Raw genomic sequence first — 22242 nt, 5'->3', positions numbered from 1 at the left:
CTGTGTGTCCCCGTCCTCTTTTAGAGTCAATTTAGAAATGACTCCATGACTTCTGCCTTCAGAACAGAGCAAATGTGCAAATGTACTGAAAGAGGTGGACAATTTATTCAAGAAAAATAGGAACAAATTATTTTAATCTACCTGGCATCCTCCGGCATGATTTTTATGACAGTCTTTGCTTTAAAGAAGAGAAACAAGGAAATAATCTGACACATAAACTGCACTAAAATGCCATCAAGTCTGCACACACAAAGAAAGAAACAGAAAGAAAGGAGAAAAATGCTGAAAAGATTGAGGTTGGGAGCCAAGCGCAGCATATGTTTTTGAGAATCTAATTTTTACAATGAATCTCCGGGACGGCTGTCAGAGTGAGCTGGGCGGGTGAAGCAGTAAGACACGGTGCGTGTAACCTCCACCCTAGATCTCATCGTCAGGATACCCATGTGTCAGTTGTCACTTTCTTCTCCTTTGAAAATTGGCATTTAATGAAGCAAAGTGCAATTTCCTAAATCCCCAATCCATGTGTTTACTTTTATTTGAAAAAAATCTTTCCTCTGTTCTTTTATTTTTTCTTGTTTCCTTTTCTTTTTTTAATTCTTTTTTCTCTTTTCTCTTCCGCATTTAGGAGTGAGGATGTTCACCCTTTGCTTCCTGGTCAAGTTAAAAGCTCAAGGAATCAGAACTAGTGAACCTTTTGTTTTCCCTCTTTCCAGTTCGAGATAGGATGAGGTCAGGTAGATTTGCAGGATAGCAGAGGTGCAGTCAGTGTTACCTAACCAGGGCTCCAAGAACAGGAATTGGGAAGGGAAAAAAGGAAGTAATTAGGCCTCTCCCTCCTAAAAATGCCTTTAAAATGTAGATTTAAGAGAACATGTGCTGGGAAATCAAGCAGAAGGAACTGAAAAAGCTCTTAGATTTCAAAACTCAGTGTGCTCCTAAGCTTGAAGAGCTTTAGAGACCTTCTAGCTGCAAACCAACCTGATCCCCCTAAATTAAGCAGATCCCTGCCTGAGCCCAAGAAGACAGTTTCCACAAGAGCACCTGTCCTGAAAGCGATTCTTGGATATGAATCGGTAAGATACTCTACATTGAACATACCCTAATGAGCTTGCTGTATTCAAAAAGACCCAAAAGAGGGAGGCAGCACCGCATGGTGGGAAAGAGCACAGACCCAAGCCACACTTCCTGGGTTTGAATCCCGTCTCTCCCGAGGTTAGGAGTTGAAGGCGTCCCCACCCTCCAAAACTCACAAGTTGAAGTCCTAACCCCAGCACCTCAGAATGTGACCTTATATGGAGACAGGGTTTTCACAGAGGGTAATCAAGTGAAAATGAGTCATTAGGGTGGGCCCTACTGCAGTGTGACTGGTGTCATTATAAAAAGGGGAAATTTGGATGCACAAACAAGCACCCAGGGAGAATGTCACGTGAAGATGAAGACAAAGGTCTGGGCGATGTGTCTACAAGCCAAGGAACATCAAAGATTGCCGGCAACCCCCAGACGTTGGAGAGACGCCTGGAACAGATTCTCCCTCACGGGCTTCGGAAGGAACCAACGCTGTCGATATCTTGACCTTGAACTTCTGGCCTCCAGCACTGTGAGGGAGTACGTATCTGCTGTTGAAGGTACCCAGTCTGTAGTGCTTTGTGATGGCAGCCCTGCAAGTCCATATGACATCCATCCATCCATGCGACTCTGGGCAGGGCTTCTCTTCACCCCGTCTGTAACGTGTGGGTGATCACATCATTGTCTAACTCAGAGGGTTGCTAGAAAGGTCCATTAAATGAATGAATTTAATTAAATGAATTAATACTACAAGTGTTTCAAACGGATGTTGACACGAAGAGAGAGGTATGTGAGCATTTGTTCAATAAAAATATTTAAAAACGAACACCTGCACAGGTCATTATAGGAATTATTAGTGAATTTGCTTGGCTCCCCTGTCCTTGTGGTGTTAAAGGGGAAATAAGAAATTCTTTAAAAGCCTAAAAGCCATTACTCATTCCAAGCATTGTCCACAGATTGTTATAATTAGAGCTATGCTGTTTTCTTCGTTTTTCTCTCAATAGCGTGATCTGGCAGTACCTAGGGCCTTTAGGTTTCTGATGAATTATTAATCCAGGAGTTAATAATTCATGTTAATTGGTGCTATAAGCCACTTTCTCTGGCAAACGTGAGCAAAGGTCACAACTTTTTAACAGCAAAGGTGAAATCTTTGCTAAATTTTTTTTTCCATCGCCTATCATGGAAATAGTAAGATATGAAAGACAAACTTTGACCAGAGCTAGGAAAGCAAGAAAATCCCAAGGGTGAAGGTGTAGACCTCCAGTTGCCATGTGTGGACCAGCGCTGCTTCCATAGCCCTGCGGGTGGGAAAGGACGTCTCCCCCAGCCCCACGGAGCATTCCCAGGAAGGATTCAGCCACCCAGGTTTGTGAACCTTTGACAAGATGACGTATAATAATTAAAATGTTGACTCATTGATCAAAAAAATTTTTTTCTTTCAGAAAATAAACGAAGGCATTTGAGAGACTAGCTCACCAGTGGGGTTTTTCATAAAGAATGATAATTCTTCCAAGGCACAGACTTAAGAACACAGACCATTCATGCTGGGTGACAGCTGCAGAATTCTAAGCTGCCTTAGAATTTGACCACTGTTGACTTCTTTGAATTGAATTAATGTATCTATGCTCTGCCTTTTCTCTCTTTTTTTTCTAGAAAGAATTTGAGGTTATTCCTGATTACAGGCCACAGAAGGCAAGAAATAAAGCCTTCTTACCTGGACAAATGTGTATTTACTTTCCAACTCACTGGATCTGTGAAGCAGCTACGAATGACCTAGATGTTCTGGGTGTTTTATACCTTTTTTAGTCTTGATAATTATTTGAAAGCTTCATGTCAAGTCACAGACTGGTATGATGAAATGACTTCTTCCCATTTGGAAAATAAGATTATTCTTAGTAACTTTTTTCAGTCTTGATGAAAAGATAGATATAAAATATGCAAAAAATGATGTCTGAAGACTTAAGATAAAATTTACATGGAAATCACTAGATTAAAGAGTTTCAAGGCTGGAAGTCAAATCCCCCAGCTCTTGTTTTTCTAAAGAAAATTTGAATAGCATATGCTTTTCATTGTACTTCTTTTCAGCCATTTACATATTAGGGAAACGTATATTTGGCAACAGGTCCCATTTTTAGGAGTCCTTGAAACTTGCCCTTTGAAAATGTTTTCATTTTTGGCACATGTGTGTGTTTTAAGCAAAATGAAAACACAAAGCAAAAAAGAAAAATATGTACGAAAAGGAATGATTTTTCCAGCCCCATGTAGCACAATAAGAAAGCAATCATTCAGTTGTGACTTTAAAAATGGATTCTTGCCTAGATTTTTCCAACTATTTCCTTCTAAATGAGCGTTTTTCTACAGAACTGAACTAATATAAAGAGACAGGTTGTTCCAGTGCCAGAACTGAACAAGCAAGAAAGGACGGAGGCTGTATTTTCATAGGAGGAACTTAACCAAATAATACCCACTCTGTTTCCCTGCATGTAGCCTCTTGAGTCAACTCGGAAGAAGGTGCCATATGCCCCGTTTTGTGCATGACTTGAAGCAGGTTTTCCCGGCCTGACTTTTGATCGCTACTAGATTTCTATTACTTGCAGTCAGTAACAAAGATTCATCCTTGTGTCCATGATGCAGCAAGGAGAATCTTTGTCACTTGGTGTAATTAATAGCTGGACCTCGCGTGGGAAGATGGGAGAAGGAAGCCCTCCACGTATACCCCTGGCTGACTCGAAATAGCCTTCATGCATCTCTGCTGCCTTTTGACCAATTAAGATTCCAGAATTCCAACAGAGGAGGAAAGATGGTAAGCAAAGGGACTCCTTGGGGTCTGTGTGTGTTCTACCTCTGAGCCTGGTATCAGTAGTCCAAGAGAGCTCTCTTACGTCTCCTGTCAATCAGGATGAGCTTAAGGACTGTCCCCTACTTGCGTGTCCTACACCAGGGTACTTCCTCCTCCCTGTTCCTCCTCCACCAGTTGTCTTCCCCAACCTTACATACATTCCATTATAGGATAGAATTAAAGATAAAAGAGAGAGAGTGTGTTTGAGGAGTGTCTGCCTTAGACAGAGTTGTTTAATCATGCAGTAAGTCTTCAGAGAATGTATGACAAGCCCCATCTTCAAAACAAGACCTGAGCACTGAGGTTGGAGCGACCGGCACTAAGACTGGGCTCAGGCAACACAGATGGAAACAGCCCAATCATTGTCAAACCAGGCTCTCCAGTTCTGGGATTCTTAGCTCACTATTCACTGTATGGCGGCCTTTTCTTTCACTTTCTGAACTCCCACCTTTTTATTATCTTTGTGACCCCACTTCTTTTTCCTTTCTCCTCCTTCATGAAAATGGCTGGGTTTATCCCACTGGTTCCCAAGACCTTTAACTTCCTGCCCTCCATAAGGGGGCAGGTCCAACCTTAGCTCTCCGAGGTTCAGGGAGCCCTTAAATATTAACAGCTCCCGACCACCGTCTCACTTGCAATCAGTGGGTCCCAAAGTTCTCTTCCCAAAGGCCATTTTGTGACTTCCGTTAGCAAATGTATAAAAACGCTAACATCAGTGTTTTCTTTTTTCCCTTCTACCCCTGCCCAAGGAGAAAGCAAACACGGCTGCATTTGCCATCCCTGATGGGCATCTCCTCCATCACACCTTCAAAACTCCCCCCTCGCATCTCTTTTTCTTGGGTTTGTCCATCCAACATTCAGGCTCTTTCACACCAGGCTGTCTCTCCCCGCCATCCTCCTGGGCACTGGCTAGGGGTGTCTAAGCTCGTTGATGGGGGTGGTGGGGTCTGATCCCCCTGCTCTGTTGCTTTCCACCGTGCAAGCAGCAGCCACCCTGACTCCCTGCCCCTCTTCAGGAATGTCCTCCATCCTCCCCTCCCCACACCCCTCACCCACAGATCTGTCTCTAAATGCCCAGCCCCCCTCCCCTGCCCAATCTTTCCAAGGGCCTTTATTCACTCGCCCCACGGGGCAGCTCCCATCCTACCCAGCCTAACAATTGAGCCCCCGCCCCAAAGTATTGCCAGCCTATGTTCATAGCACTCTTTATCCAATTTGGGAGCTCCCCATGGCTCCCATCAACCCTCCTGCTTCATGACAGGCAGCAACAAGGACAACTCTGGGGGGTCCCACCCCTCCCTCCACAGGTTTGCTCTGATTTGGGGTATGTGGCTTCACTCTGTACCCCCTCATTTCTGCTCTGCCTAAGCTACTGAGCACAGGGGCTCCTGTTAGTCTTGGTGGGACTATGTGTATAATAAATCATAACACTGCAAGTGGGCATTAAATTCTAATTCTATGGATAGATACAGATCATAATCATTCCTTCCAAGTCCATGAAAGTGCCTTGCCCACAGAACATGTTATTTTCCAACCGAAGCCACTCTGCTTTTACACTGAAAGCTCAGCCCAGCGTGGCAAGCTCTGCCAGCACGGTTTTAATTCCTACCCCTACCACACCACTTTCGCTTGATGTGTTCATAAGTGTTTAAGTGAGTGAACATTCCTTTCTCCCACCCCAACTCCCCTCCCCCCCCATACACACACATGATACCACTGATTTTGACTTAAGGGAAAAGTAAATGCAGGTTCCTGTGACCTTGAGTAGACAAGATGGAGAGTTAGCTTCCGCTATGATCATAATATCTTCCATTTATGGAATATACCAGAAAGCCGTGTCTGTGCTTGGGTGCCTGTTGAGCTAGAGAATAATCTAGAACCTGGGAGCACTGAGGATCGAAGCACCAGCTGCCCCCAAGCTCTCCTGTCTAGCCCACACCTCTCCGCAAGTTCCAGATTGAATTGCCTGCCAGATGTCCACTGAGGGGTCTCAGAGCACCCCAAAATATCCCTACCCAAGGCCAACTCCTTGGCTCCCTCTCTGCAGGGAAGCCAGGCAGAGACCTGGGAATTGTCCTGGACTCTTTCCCTTCAGTCACCCCCGACGTGGTCCAAGTTATACCCCAATCCTGCTGTCCCCACCACTTCCTCTTCAGCACAGAGCTAGGAGTGGCATTGCGGTGCCTTCCCTGCCTTTCCACCTGCACCCTGGGATTGACTTAAACCTTTGCCCCCTCTGCTGCCGACACCATAAGCCTGCAGAGAGCTCTGGGCTAGAAAGATGCATCTGGGGGCATCCAACGCCTCAGTCTCAGGACCCCAGCTTCCTTTGCTCCCTACCCCCACAGCATGCTCCATCAGAGGATGACGCAGCTTTCTGGGAGATTCCTTAAACAGCAAGTCTTAGGATAACAGCAGAAGCTGCTGGTTCACATTCTGGAGGGTGGCATACAAGGTTTTCCAAGGTCTGGCCTTTAATTTATAGCAATACTCAATCACGTGTAGTTCACCAAACCCCCCAGCCTTTGCCCTTGTGCCCCTTCCCTTCAGGAAAGTCTTTCACAACATCCTCACAGCCCCACACAACCCCTCCCCATTATTCATGGAGGAAAACCTATTGCAAGTTTGCATGGAGGTTACGCCCGCCCCCACCCCCCCAGGAGATCTTTCTGACTTTGGCCGCCTCATCCACAGCCCCGTCTTAGTCAGCTCCAGCTGCTGTAGCAGATACTGCAGAGAGAGTGGCTTCAATGGCAAACATTTATTTTTTCACAGATCTGGAGGCCACAAGTCCAAGATCAGGTTCCTGCAGGGTTTGGTGCTCGTTAAGGGTTCTCTTCCTGGCCTGTCAACAGTTGAGTCCTCAAGTTCTCACTGTACCCTCAGGTAACTTGTCCTCAGTGCCCATGGTGGGGGTGGGGGTGGGTAGAGAGAGCACGAGAGAGCACACGCAGTATCTGGTGTCTCTTCCTCTTCTTATAGGGCCACCAATCCTATTGGATTAAGACCCCACCCTTATAACCTCAGCAAAACTTAATTACCTCCTAAAAGTCCTATATCCAAACACAGTCACGTTGGGGGTTATGGCTTCAACCTAAGAATTCTGAGGGAACACGGTTTAGTCCATAGCAACCCATACCCCAAATTCCCTCGTAGAACAAAACGCACTAACCTGTACCTACTAGAATAATGACTTCCATTGATTTGACTACTCTATGAATCAGTTTATTGAATGTTTTAACATAGAAGTTATTTGCAATATATTTTGTTGTCATAGTGCCATGTTTCATTTTTATCATAAGTAGAAATATAATTTTATCATAAGTAGAAATATAATTTCTCTTTGTACATGTTTTCATTTGTACCTTATGAAATGTATAATATCTGGTTATTTTAACCTAAAAATGTCGATTCCATAGAGTTAAATCTAATAAATAGGTGTGTGTCATTTATCTTTGTATGTTGATCAACCATACAAATAATTTAACGTTGATTTGCTGATATGCGCACTATTTGTTCTACAAAAATTCTAAATAGAAAAGGTCAAAAGCAACTGGGATGATTATCCAAACATCAAACTCTATTTTATGAAACTAAGGAAGTTTCACAATTGCCATCCATCTGTGAGTCACCTCAGGAAAAAGAACTGATGGACTGATAAAGTCCCACTTCACCTGCCTCGGAAGGAACCACGCCCTCTCTTCTCTCATGAATTATTAAAATCGAAGGACAAAAGTTGCCATTCTGGAAATGGATGGATGTTGTCAGCTATCTTGTAACAAGTTAGATTTTACTTACCTTTAGCTCATAGTTCCCTCTCACATACATAGTAAAAGACAAAAAAAAAAAATATGCTAGGGATCATTAAACTCACTGGTGCTATGGTCTCTAACTACATCTTCCATGTTTACTAAGACCATTTAAGGTTTAATCTTTAATCTCACTTATATTAGACATTAAGAACAATGTGGACCTGTATTCCAGACACTGATTCCTTATGAAGCTAGTCTATAAAACAATCATGTTAATTTATGGAAGTCACACAGGAAAGGCAGATGGACTGTGGTTACACATCACTTGCTGAACTTAGTGTCAAGCCTTACTTCCCTAAGAGGTTGAGGCTGCTAAGAGTTGTTTGTTGAGAAGCTGCAGAAAGAGCGTACTTGGGTGTTCCCACACCAAACCAGACTGTGAGCCCCAGAAATGGAGAAGGCTCAGCATGCCCTGCCCTCCATTATGGCCATTTCTAAGGCAGACATCCAGCCCCTGCATTACCCACTAACTGGACTCGCCTATGCATATAAAATGGCCGCTCACAAGGGCCATTAAGAACTGCCATTCCTTTCTAATGGAAATGAGTTCATGCACTGAAAGATAAGAATTCATCCACATTATTTCTGAGCTGACTAATTTCTACAGCTAGAGAATTGGAAAACCTCTGCATTTTTTAGGGAGCTCAGAATTGCTACCCTACAGCTCTCTCTGCCCCATCGGAGCCTCCTCCCCACCCACAGCCACTGACCAGTGAGCAATAAGAGATTCCCTCTTCCCCTAGACTTGGGTTTCATTTTTGCTAGCCACTCCCTTAGACTTGAGGTTCCAGAACTTTCCTTGCTTTTCAAATTACTTTCATCTTGATCCAAGATTGAGATACCAGTTGCCCTGGTGTTTTTCTTGTTCATTTTTCTTAGAAACACATTCCCAGTGGGAGCATGGAACCAACGACTCCGCACATTCTGAAAAAGAAGCCAAACAGTGTCCTCACCCTCCAGCACCTCCCATCTATCCATTCACCTATTTTTCAGAGCCTGTTCTCAGCTATCTCACTCACCACCACTGCGTTTGACCAAGCCAGTCACCACATGTTGGCTTCTGAAGAATGTGACTGCAAGTGACCGCCACTCTTCCCTCTAGCCCCTCACTCTTCCTCTCCCACACATAACTTTCTTTTCATGGAATTTACAAAAACATGTGACAAGCTGATTCTAAAAAGCTGCTGGTGCCTCCTACAGAGTCCATCATAAAGAGTGGAAGAAACAGCCAAAGAAGCTACTGCCCATTACTACTAATAAAAGCAGGGACCTCGAATCCTATTTATTTTCTCAATTCATTGAAAGAGATTTTATAGGTTTATTATTTTTTTTTCCCAGTACGGTTGACCTTGAATAACACAGGTTCAACCTGCACAGGTCCCACTTGTAGGTGGATTTTTTTCAATGAAAGTTACACCGAGTGTGCCTGCCTCTCCTGCCTCCCCTTCTACCTCCCCCACCTCTTCTGCCTCTGCCACCCCTGCCTCTTCCTCCTCCTCCTCACCCTCAGCCTACTCAACGTGAAGATGATGAGGATGAAGGCCTTTATGATGATCCTCTTCCACTTAATGAATAGCAAATATATTTTCTCTTCCTTTTGCTTAATAACATTTTCTTTTCTCTGGCTTACTTTATTGTAAAAATACAGTATCTAATACATATACAAATTTGTGTTGATTGGCTGTTTATTTTATCAATAAGGTATCTGATCAACAGTAGGCAATTGGTAGTTTAGTTCTGGAGGAGTCAAAAGTTTTCTGTGGATTTTTGACTGCATGGGGGAAGGGGTCTGTACCCTTAACCCCTATGCTACTCAAAGGTCAACTGTAATTTCTTTGCTGTACCCCAAATTTGAGAGGCACTTAAAACTGCTGATTGAATTTTTCTTGTCTAAAAATAGGTGGCATTTGTCTGAGAAATCTTGAACCTAGAAAAGCACAGATTCAATGTGAATTCTAAAAAGATATACCCTCCCATCTATATACCTTAAGATTTCCCTAGAATTTCATTGATTGGTGCCCAGATAGTTATCACATTAAGCTTGAGGAAGGAAAAGAGAGTGCTTGTCCTTGAGAAGTTTATAGAGAACAGAAGCACCAGAATAGGGCCATTTCATAGCTTAGAAAAATTGAACACTTCTAAGTGGCACCCAAAAAAGTAAATCATTTTTAAAATGTGAACATTTTATTTCTTTTCCATTACAACATCAAATATCATTAGTAGATCAAGTTGGTTTGCTCCTCTTATTAACAGCAATACAAAAAGGCTAATCTTTTAGTGCTTAAAAGTGTTCCCTTTAAAAAATATGCTTTTTAGAGATTAAAGAAATATATAACTAAATGTAATCTTAGACAAGGTCTTGTATTGAAAGAAAAAAAATGTTATAAGGACATTATTGGGTCAACTAACGAAACTGGAATATGGAACAGTAGATTAGATTATTATGTCGATGCTAAATTTACCAAAGTTAATAAGTGTACTATGGCTATGCAAGATAATAAATAGGATTGTTCCTAGAAAATACGCCCTGAAGTATTTAGGGGTAAAGGGCTATGATCTATGCAATTTACTTGCAAATGTCCAGGAAAAAAATATCACATGTGTGTATTGTATGTACATGTACATGTGTGTATATATATGTACAGAAAGAGAGAGAGCAAACAAATGACAAAGTAGCTGGAGTCAAGTGTCCACAATAGGGGAAGCTGGGTAAAGGATATTTGTTGTGCTTTTTAATATTTTTATTACTGCAATTTTTCTGTAATTTGAAATTATTTCCAAACTAAAAGTTTTTAAAATATATGCCTTATGGTTTTAAGTTATGTTCTGAAGTAAAGTGGAAAGTGGAGAGACAAAAGGGAAGAACAAGAAAAAAAATTAATGTCGGGAAAATAATTCCCAGAGCATCTAGGTGGCTTCTTCTCATCTTCAGAGATGGATCAATGTTGGAAACATGCATAGTGTTCTGTCCCCTAGGTGCACTCTTATGTTTCCAGTCCTCTTCAAACCGTAAACAGCCTTAAACAGTACTCAGCTTGGCTCAAAAATGCCTACCAACAAAACGTGTGAAAACGAGCATGTTGGCGGGAATGGTGCACGCTGTTCTCTTGGCTCTGAGCACTTGGATTCGTCTGCTGCTCGCAGAGCCGCTGAATCAGGCGCACACATTTCTGTGCTAAACCCCAGGGGCAGTTCCTGGGGACTGAAGTTCAAAGGGACACAGAGCTTCAAACATCTCTTTTAACACTTAAAATTCCTTAGAAATAGATGGCTATGTTCCACACCAAGTAACATATAAGTAAACAATATCTCATATTGTTTACTATAGTAAACAATATCTCTAGTAAACAATATCTCATAATAATATAGTAAATAATATCTCATAATAATAATAATTAGTATCATTTCTATTCTAAGTTTTTGAAATGCATTAACTCATTTAATGCTCATAAGAACCTTATAAGTGAAGTATTATGTTTATTTCCAATTTACAAACGAAGAAACCAAAGCCCAGAGGGAGTAAGTGACTTGCCCAAGGTCACACAACTGGTAAGTTGCTGAATTTGAACCCAGGAAGGTTGACCCTAAAGACCATTATTAATTACCTCACTCAACTGCCTTACTCTCCTAGGACTCAGACATCAGTCTTTGTCTGTTTGCCAGTTGAAGCAATTGTAATTATCCTAGTTGACTGGCTGGGATGTTACTAGAGATGCAATATTGTCTTTGTTTGAAATCTCATTATCTAAGTTTCATAAAGCAAATCCCTATTGGGAAGTCACGTTCACTCTATGGCCACTATTAAATTTCTAGGGCTATGTTCAGCATTTGTTCTTTTCAGCATGAAATTCTCAACAACTTCCTCATAACCCAAAATGATCTCTCCTCTCTGAATCCATTATGAATCATCAGTGTTGATCTTTCATAACAATAGGAAATGCACCATTTCCTTGGACATAATTCTTGAGTGGCGTGATCTAAGACTTGTTTGGTTGGTTTAGGTAGTACTTCACATAGATTCTGATCAAGAAATCCATTTTCCTCTCTCAGGAAGCAAGAGATCCACAGTAGGCTTTCTTGGCAACCACTTACTACATGGGCTTCCTTTCCCCAACAGAAAGCCCCACAGCAATAGTATGGGTGATATCTATATTACAGTAGAGATTATAGTAGTATAGTCACAATGGTACTCATTATAATAGAAATAGTAGTAATGGCTAACACTTCACGGAATATCAGGCATTATTCTAAATACTTAACCCCATCACATCCTGAGAATGTAAGTACTGTCAGTATCCCATTTATAGATGAGGAAACTGAGGCACAAAATAAGGAGGGTATGTTGGCCATTGGAACGTCATAGGTTGCAACCACCCAGTATTGGGCAGACAGCCTAACTACTATGAGGAAAGAGCCTACAACGTGGCAGCATAACCTAAAGAAGTTTTATATGCCACTCGTATCACAGTCTGGTCAGACATTCGGCAGCAGCCTCACAAGGTGACTCAGAAACCCTGGCCCCTTCCTCCCAGGGTCTCCACCATTGTCTGGCCCTTGGACCTCTTCCAGCTGATGGTAAGTGACGAGGACTGAAATGTGGTCTCCTGTGTGACCAAGAGAAAGATGAGAGCCTTGGCGAACATGTGGCATGCTCTCAGAGAGACCTCACAGCCCTGGGTCGGTGGGCACAGAGGAGAGAGAGCAAGAGAAGAATTTTGGTTCCTGACTCCCTAACCCGTGTGGCTGCCACCTTCCCGCCCTCTCACCCTGCCCCTGCAGAGAGCCAGCATGCACACGGATCAGACTGTGACTGCTCGTGTTTTCAAGAGCGGTCAGCCCTCTGGGTCTCCCCAGCCGGGGTCTTCTCCCACAGCTGAACAGGAGACGCAGGGTGGAATGAGGGCCACAGATGTGTGAACTTCCTTTGACTCTCCGGAGCTTTGGCCTGAAATAAGCAGAATGCTGACACGCTGGCACGGCCGTGACCCGGGCAAGGCTTTGTCTCGGAGGAGCCTGTTCCCGAATGCCTGGGCAGGGCTCGCCAGCCGAGCAGCACTCCGGTTCCCACCACACCTTATTTGTTTATGAGGTCACAAAACTTTCACGAAGTTAAGCCAGGCATAGCGGGGCTTATGTGACAACAGGTACAAGCCTCCAGGAAGAGCGGTGGCACTGAGACAGGCACTCATTGAAGGTTTTAACCACCGCCCTCCTCACCATTCCAGCAGGAACTATTTATTCTGCATTTAATTTGGTTCATCAGTCAGACTTTCCTTTTTATTACGTATAGTAGAGAAATATCTTATCCAACATCAAACTCTGGACATTCAGACTTTGATTGGGCCAAAGACAAATCTTCGTGTTGCTATTAAAATATCTCTCAAAGATCTCAACTTTGCCTGCTTTTATTGTTGCAGGAGACATTTATATAGTAAAGCCACCACCCAAAAGCATCTTTAATGTAGCATCATTAATTCAAGATTTCTTTAGAAACTTGCGAGTCAACATAACTCTTCCCCTGACCAGTGTGATTCTCGAAGCACTAACTTCCACCTGGAGTCAGGACCTACCTGTTGGGGCACAGCCGGGTCAGGCTTCTCATTGCTCTCAGAGTGGACAAGCTGTCTCTTTAAACACTAAAACTGTTTTTCAAGAATATAACTTGTTTTCCCAGGAAAAATAATGCAGTGTTTAAGAACCACTGCAGTGTTCACTGCAAATATACAGCACAAAAATATTAAAGACCAAATATAGAAATAACCCATTCTCTCTCTCTCCTGCTCTCTCTCTCTCTCTCTCCCTTTTCCCTTCCTTTATCTCTGCCTTTCTCTTTCTCTCTCTTCTTCTACCTGCCTCCTCTACTCTTGTAAGAGCTATCAAATGTAAATCGAGAAAGGAGAAAACTTCCCAAATAAAACTATACAAGCAATCCATTAGGCATAATACCTGTGCAATTCTGTAGGAAGCTCATTATGTAAGTATGACCTGGCAGAACTAGAAAAAACAAACAGGAAGGAACAGCTGGAAACCAATGTACCTGGTACAGCTAATAAATAAATAAACTCTGATATTTTTAGTGCAGAGAGAAATAACATTTATCAGATGTCAGGCGGGTGGGAGGGGGGAGAGGGGCATGGGAAATATATGTAACCTTAACATCTGTACCCCCATAATATGCTGAAATTAAAAATAAGAGTTAAATAAGACCACTGATGTGATAACAATGATAGGAATATAACCACATTTAAAATAAACGAATCCTGCGGTTTAGGAAATAGAAGCTAAATAGAAGTTAAAACTGGCATCATTCAGTTCACATAATCACACTGAGTACCTACTAACACGAGGTGCCACGCCCCCATGTTCGTCGCAGCACTATTCACAATAGCCGTGATATGGAACCAACCTAAGTGTACATCGATGGATGGATGGATAAAGAAAATGTGGCATATGCACGCAAAGGAATACTATCTGGCCATGAAGAGGGATTAAATCCTGTCATTTGTGGAAACATGGGTGGAACTGGAGGACATTATGTTAAGTGAAATAAGCCAGGCACAGAAGGACAAATACTGCACGTTCTTACTCATTATGGGAGCTAAGAAACCTGATCTCATGGAGGCAGAGAGTGGAATGATAGATACCAGCAGGTGGAAAGGGTGTGCGGGGGAGGTCGGGGCTGAAGAGAGGGTTGGTTCATGGGTACAAACATACAGTTAGATAGAAGGAATAAGTTCTAGTGCTTGATGGCAGGGTAGGGGGACTATAGTTACCAACAACGTATTGCATATTTCAAAATAGCTAGAAGAGAGCACTTGGAATGTTCCCAACACATAGAAACGATAAATACCCTACATACCCTGACTCCATCATTACACATTCTATGCATGTAACAAAATTTCACATGTACCCCACAAATATGTACAAATATAATGCATCCAATGAAATTAAAATATTAATAAAATGGGGTGCCGTGTTACACACTGGGGAGAGAGGGCTAAATCAGAAATGACCCTTGCCCTTGTGGTGGGGGGTTGAGCTCAGGTTCCTGCAAGGTGGTAAACGTGATGACAGAGATGTGCAGGGGTGCGGGAAGAACAGAAGAGGACTAGACTTTGATGGTGTCCTGGGGACAGGGCAGGATCTGGCATAGGTAAGAAGAAACAGCCAACCTAAAGACGTAAGCAGAGCGGAGGGCAAAAAAAAAAAAAAAAAAAAAAAAAAAAAATGGAGCAAAAAGGACTCCAAGAAGTATGTGGATAGGCCAAAGGCCAGAGAGGAAGCGTGTGGCCTGGTGGAACTGAGAAGTCAGGCGAGAGGCAGGGAACAGGGAGCTTTCACCTGCAGACTGTCGCAGAGAGCAGCACACCCAAGTCATTCTTCGCTCTCCTCGCTGGTGTAATAATCTCATCGCTCAGAATGTAGAAACCGTAAGAAGTGCTGCTCAGAACCCAGTTCTGATTCACCGCGACAAACTGTCTCTGGTGGAAGGGACAGGAATCCAGGGTGAAACTTCTGCCCGACTCGGGAGTTTTACAGCCAGGCAGGAGAATACAGTTGAAAAACCCCAACATAAAAAGTCAGCAAAAAGAAATTACATAGAATTCCTTGGGCAAAGTCATGGAAGAAAAGAGAAGACGATTCAAGAGCAGTCCGAGGTTCTACAAAAGTAAAATTGATAGTAGCGATATAGTCAGAAATCATGCTTATTTGGTTAAAAATGAAGCTATAAAAATGAAATTAAAATCACTCATAATTCCACTAATTGGAAATAAACTTTTTTCTGCAATAAAAAAAGATACTTAAATTGGAAAATAGTATAAGCAGTATGTTTTCACTCCCCCCCCCCCCACTTAATTTACTATGAGAATATCCCCCATTAGTTTAGTTTTCTTTGAAAATGTGATTTTTCATAGCTGGGAAGAGTGTCCATTATGTGGATATTAGACATTGGTTTAAGCACTCCCTCATTGCTGGAAATATATCATTAATAACTTACTGTTATTATAAAGAACACTATGATGAACATCTTAAAGGCGTCCCTTGGTTTTGCTATTCCTCTACAACACAGCATGAGTGTGGGCTCCTCCCCAGCTGCTACGTGATTGCAGATTGCTGAAGTTCTTACTTGGACTGCTAGAAAAATATTCCTGGCTGGCTAAGGCACTTGGCGAAGGAAAATATCACAGAGCTTGCTTTCAGTGATCCTTGATAATAGAGGAAAAAAGAGATGAACGCAGGTTCCATTTCATGTGCTTTCTGCTTGGCTTGAAAGCGCATGGGAACAGTTCCAGAGAATTCCTAGACACCATGGGTGGCTGTGAGGGGCTATTTTGATGATAACGAAGGTTGTTTCCTTTCTGTCTTGCCCATCAGAAGCGTGGCCAGTGAATCCTTTTGCCCCCTTTCTCCTCATCTGAGAGATGAAGCAATGTTCTAGGATCTATGAAAGAGATTATTTTTCTTCACACAAGCCACAAACATGAAAGGGAGAAATATGCAAGAGATGGAAATGCAACTAAATGTTGTCCAAGCCCTGCAAGTTATTCATGAAATTGCCAAGCCAAAGAGGGGGGACAAAAACACATTTTTTTTTTTTTTGGTGGAGAAGCCAGAGTTGAGAGCCAGGAGCATCGGAAGGTGTGATAGTCATGGGAGAAGAATGCACATGGTGGGTGGGCAGCAAAAACACCAGCCATCAGATCGGGAGGGCAGATGGGGACGGGTGACCCAGCACCCTGAGGCCGTGGTCAAATGCCCCGTGGAGGAGACGAGCCTCTTTCAGTCCATAGTTCAGAAACTTGCTGGTTGGAAGCAGCTCCTTGGAAGCAAGGTACAGCTTGAGCCCTCCAGGAGGAATGTGACCTCATCTCTAAGGTATACTATCTAGCAAAATCTGCAATGCATTGTCCACCGTCCCTAAATGCTGGTGTGCCACCCTGCTTGCTGAGGCTAAGGCAAGCGGACCTACAGAAACCGGATTCTGTCTAGCTCCCAGGTCTCACAAATAGTTCCAAAGCTTTAGAGCCTTGTTAAAATAAAATAAAATAAAATTAAAAAAAATACTCCCCAGTGGTCTTGGGGCCAGCCTGCATTGCCCACCACTAAGACAGTGAGGCTCTGTGAGCGCAAAGAGATATAGGTTTACCACCGGGGCTCCAATGGAGAGAAACCAGCTCTCCCGGAGAGCCAGTGTCTCTCCAGATAAGGACGCGTTGTCCTCCCAACCGGAAGTGCAAGAGAACTCCGGGGGGGGGGGGGGAGGGAAAGGCTTTAAAAATGTCTAGCCATACAAATGAGTCACCAAGTGGCTCTCTTTCCCTGTGTCAGCGAGGGCCACCACCAGACAGAGCACCCACTGGGGACCCGAGGGGAAGGAGCGTCCCCACGGGACTGAGCAGGCTCCCGGGCTGTGCTGGGGCCGGGAAGAGGAGGGCGGGGAGAGTCACAGGCTCCAGTAGCAGCCTGCTCTTGGCAGGGGCTGCTGCTAATTTTCTTTGGCTGCCTCTGACTACCTGTCTGAAAGCACTACAGTGCAGGAAGGAAATTTTTCAAGAGATTAAACTATTATTGTTTCCTGTGTGGCTGTCTTCACTGGTGTATGAAAAAAAGCTTTAAGGGCACTTGAAAAGAGATTTGTCTGAATAGCGGGGTTGTTGTGATTCATCCCCCCACCCCCCTCCAGTCGGGATTTGGCCAATTTCCTCAGGAAAGTGGTTGATTAGGACTCGTGGATTTACCCGTGGCCTAAATATAAGATGTCATAAAGGTGATTAATGGTGAGCTCACCATCACAGGGAGTTAAGAGTTTATAAAAGCTATTTTTAACGGTTGGGAAGGGGGGAAAACTCATTTGTCATGTTGCCAACGTGTTTCAATAGTTAAAAACCTCTTTGTAGGCCCTGATAATTCATGCCACCAACTGTTAAAGGTCGTTGTGTTTTCCGATTTTACTAGTTTGTTTGGAAAATTGATTCAGTGTGTTTTGCTGTTTATATAATAGCAAACCGGGGGAAGGAAAAGAAAATGTATTTCCACTCATGATTAGTGAATGCTGCTCATGGTGACACTTCAGTATAATAACCCTGTTTCTTTTTTCCACCCCGCCTCAGGGGAGAGAGAAGTGGCCTTTCCATCTTTATTTCTACCATATAAATAGCAACTGAGGGAGGGTATCCCGAGACAGTTTTCAGAGCCCAAGCAAAAGTAGCCTGGGGTTCCTAAACCCGGGGAATTTGGAGCAGTTTGGAAAGTGGATGATGACATGGATGGCTATTAGCAGTGTCTAGTGTGGCTCAGACCCGTCATATCACCCAGAGATGCCCCAAAATGTTACTCTATTGCAATGACAATTCCATTAAAAAAGCCTTCCCTTTTAAATAGTATATCTTCTCCCCATCACAAGCTAATCACCTTTGTTTAAAGGAACATATCTGATCAGCCTCTTTTTAAAGCTGAATTTCCTATAAAGTATCTGTCAAACTCTCTGAAATTATCATTTAACATTGGCTGAATAACACAGTAACACACTAATAAATATTTACTGAATACAAAGGCTGCCATTGTTGGCTAGACATCTGCACAGTTTATGGACGGTGGAAACATGAAGGGCTGGGTCCATTCTCCAACATGTATGGTGCAGGATGGGATGTGGGGAGGGGTTGGTTTTTGAAATACAAGCAATCACTATCAACCATTTAGAGTTACTGGCAATAATAGATGACATACTTCCTATGATCCTTGCAGCATTTGGAATACAACTTCAATCAACATCATGTAAAAGGAACCCTAACATCGAAAAGCATCAATAAGCACAACAGTTTCTGCTGAGTGTACAGGGCACAAGGCAGTGAGCTGCAGGGTCTACAACAAAGGATAAGGCACTTCATCATTATTTTGCATTAAAATTGCTTGTAATTATATCCAATTATAATATATAAATATTTATAATAAAATTTAATATTTCGCATTAAAACATATAGCAATACAAGCTGTATGGGGTTTGTTTAAAAACTAGCAGAGCATTTAAGAACAAGAAGGGTGGAAAAGGATGAAATAAGCTTTAAGTCAGCAAAGCAAGGATGATCACCCTGAATCAGAGTGAGCTGCTGCCACGGGCTGCATCCTTCTGCAAGCTCTTCCAGCGCGGGGCTGCATTTCATTTTATTTTTGTGTCCCACTAGAGCCCAGTAGAGCCCATTTCCTGGCACGTATTGGCTCTTGATCAATGTTGAAGAGAGGGGAAGAACACTTCATTTGGGTTTTAAATAATAGCTAAATGCTCTGAGGGCTATCACTGAAGGGCCACTTGACCTGGAAGTCATGATCACAGGGTCTCAAATTTTGACTTTCAAGACATATATATATGCATTATTGCCAGGCGCCATGGCTCACGCCTGTAATCCTAGCACTCTGGGAGGCCAAGGCGGGAGGATCGCTCGAGGTCAGGAGTTCAAAACCAGCCTGAGCAAGAGCAAGACCCCGTCTCTACTATAAATAGAAAGAAATTAATTGGCCAACTAATATACAGAGAAAAAAATTAGCCGGGCATGGTGGCACGTGCCTGTAGTCCCAGCTACTCAGGAGGCTGAGGCAGTAGGATTGCTTGAACCCAGGAGTTTGAGGTTGCTGTGAGCTAGGCTGACGCCATGGCACTCACTCTAGCCTAGGCAACAAAGCAAGACTCTATCAAAAAAAAAAAAAAAAAAGACATATATATGGCATTATGGATGACACACAGGGTTGAAAGATGATGGTATTCATCATACAACCTTAATTTCATGTTGCGCTACCAGGCCACGCCACCTGTGTGGTACACATGAATTCATTTTTATAAATCCTCTTAATATCTTGTGCCCAACACAAGTATACTGAGTCGAAGGGTTTGTGGTTGGGTTAAAAAGACTGAGTTTGTTAAATGTAAATTTAGATATTCCAGGGTACTTGAAAAGTTATTTTGGCATTTTTTTCTTCCATTTTGTGTGTGTGTGTGTTTTATTTGTTTTTTTGTTTATTTATACCTAGGAACTCAAAAAACTTAAAGTATTCTAGGCTTTTTTCAACCTCTTTAAAGTCCTAGAAAGAATGTTCCAAGGCTGCCCTCTCCCAACTATACTCTTAAGTGCAAGTGACCCGCAAGCCTCTCTTCAGTTGTCCCATTCAGAGTTGGTAACTGGGCTTCCCCCACTTCCTCAGGGCGAAGGCATTGGGTTCTGGCAATTTCCTGGCTCTTTCCATCCATCATAACTGTCTAGGGAGGACACAAGGGAGGAAGGGGAAAACCAAGGTGGGGAAGGAGAAGGTCATGTTCCAAGGTCACTCCTGAGGTCCAGCCCCAATCTCATCCTGGGGTTCCATGGCACACAGCCCAATGTCCACTTAACACAGTCCCCTTCCTGCCTGAGCTCGTTCAAGTTGGGCTTTCATCCCTTACAACTAATAAGCACAGAATCCAAGAAACTCCTCCTTCAGCCTTGCTTGTAGCCCATTGCAAACACGCTGAGCCCACCTATGGCCAAATGGAGGCTGGAACCATGTACAAAGTAAACCACATTCCTGGTACCAGACTCTACCTTGGAGAAGAATGGAAGATCACCCATTATTTAATAGTACAGAGTTTAATACGTGCACAGCCACCCTGCAGAGGACTACAGAACGCTACTCTGCTCCCTACAGCAGGAGTTAAACATTTAAGAAATCTTTGTTAATGCCTTTCAAATCCTCCCTGGCATCCAAAAGTAAGCCAAGAAGGACTTGTTCACAACTCACAACAAAACTTATTCACCTCTTCCTTAAAAGCCCCCATGAATAGCGGCTGGACATCAGTACCTCCCACCTTTCCCAAAACTTCCAAAACCTCTCCCGGCCCCCAAGTCACCGAGTATGATCCACTGTCACTTGTCCTTTCAACAAATACGTATTGTGCATCTACCGTATGCCAGGCATTCCAGAAACCGGGCTCCATGGGAGAAGAAGCCAAGTGAAGTCCCTGCTCTCCTGAAGCTTCAATGTTAGCACTGGGGAAAAGGTAATAAACCTCCCAATCTTCTTGACCGTTCGTATTCTCTTCCATTGTATCTTCCTAAAATAAATTGATAAAGATATTTCCCCTCTCCCATCACTCAGAATCCACCCAACAAAGGTTTGTGCGCTGACCTGGAATGCATAGCAACTCTTGAAGGTGGAAAAGTTGCTGTGAATCCTTTAAAGTTGGGAAAAGGATGCGAGTACCCATTCTTAAGCTATTTTCTATGCAATACATCCTGGGTATAAAAATTAGACGTGCATATAAGATTTACAATACAGACGTGTATGGATATATACACAAATACTTGTGCAAGCGCACGCGTGTGCATGTGTGTGTGCGCGCGTGTGTGCCAAATGAATGACACAGCCTACGTGTGAGATGGAATTTCAGAGCAGGGAGAGCTCTCCATTGAGTGAGAGAGAGAGAGGTCTTCCTGGGGGAGGAGCCTTGGAAAGATGAACATGATCTGGCACTATAGATAGGAGGAGCCTTATGAGCACACAGAGAGAGGCAGGAGAGTGCGGAAAAGCCAGTAGATTCGCAGACCCATGTGGCTGCCCTGGGGGACCCACGCAGAGGACAGGCAGGCAAGGCTGTGTGACCCATACGGACCTCATCTCTAGTAGTCGACAAATGAGCTTGCACCGTGTCCTCCGAGCAAGAGTCGGCTGTTGGGAGCTGTAGGGAAAAAAGAGGGGGGAGAGTCATTGAAACCCAGAACTGGGAGGGAAATTAAAGATCATCTAAATCTTCCCATCCTGCTAACCCTGCATTTTATGGATAAAGTAACCAAGACAGAGTAGGGGCTCTAACCCCTGGGTCCTGACACTTCTCACTGCTCCCGTTGCCAGGCTCTTTCAAGACTCCGTAACCGTCTTAATGAAACATACCAAACTGGTGCAATGGGTAGAGAGGGAGAGTGATGGGGAGGGGGAGGGGTGGCTTCTAGAAATAAATCTATTTCAACTGTTCAAGCTAGAACTAAGTATTATGTGATTATGGCCTGAAAGTGGGGTGTTGGGGTGGAGGGGGCAGGTGCAAATAATAACCATAATAATAATGATAAATTCGCTGTGCATATGTTACCCACATGCACACATCTAAACTAAGGTGATGTAGACGCAAAGCAGAGGGAAGATGCCACCGGGCTGGAAGCTCAGCAGCCAGTCCCCACTGCAGGGAAATTTCAGTCAACAGTCGTTCAATAAAGGAATGGATATGTGATGAAAAGAGAGATGGCAGCTCCACTTCTTCTTCTCTGCTAGTCTTAACATCCTGCATCCCATATCCTTGCTGTTTATTGTCAAGGAAAACTCAAAGCAATTTTCAATGGCTGGGTTTTCTTCCCTTGCCGCACTTATTCCACTTATTCGGGTGTGACCAATGGTGGCCCAGGACAGCAGCGTGAAATTCCGTGCTTTCCTAGGCCTTAGGGAAACACACCATGGACCACCCTGGGTACACTGGGGAAACAGCAGGATTCAGAGCAGGTCCAGGCT

The 22242-nt window shown here is 43.4% G+C and overlaps 1 long non-coding RNA gene across 1 annotated transcript; it reads left to right on the top strand.

The window, feature by feature from the left end:
* Window positions 1–1435: 1435 nt before the first annotated feature.
* Window positions 1436–9368, top strand: LOC105881280 (uncharacterized). Its single transcript, XR_012919683.1, has 4 exons — window positions 1436–2430; window positions 3700–3868; window positions 6680–6790; window positions 8596–9368. It is a non-coding gene; the product is annotated as an uncharacterized LOC105881280 (long non-coding RNA).
* The last annotated feature ends 12874 nt before the right edge of the window (window positions 9369–22242 follow it).

The sequence above is a fragment of the Microcebus murinus genome, chromosome 1 (assembly GCF_040939455.1).
Source record: "Microcebus murinus isolate Inina chromosome 1, M.murinus_Inina_mat1.0, whole genome shotgun sequence".
NCBI classification, from domain to species: Eukaryota; Metazoa; Chordata; class Mammalia; order Primates; family Cheirogaleidae; genus Microcebus; species Microcebus murinus.
The sequence above is the reverse complement of the archived record's forward strand: the minus strand, read 5'-3'. Positions and strand labels throughout refer to the sequence as shown.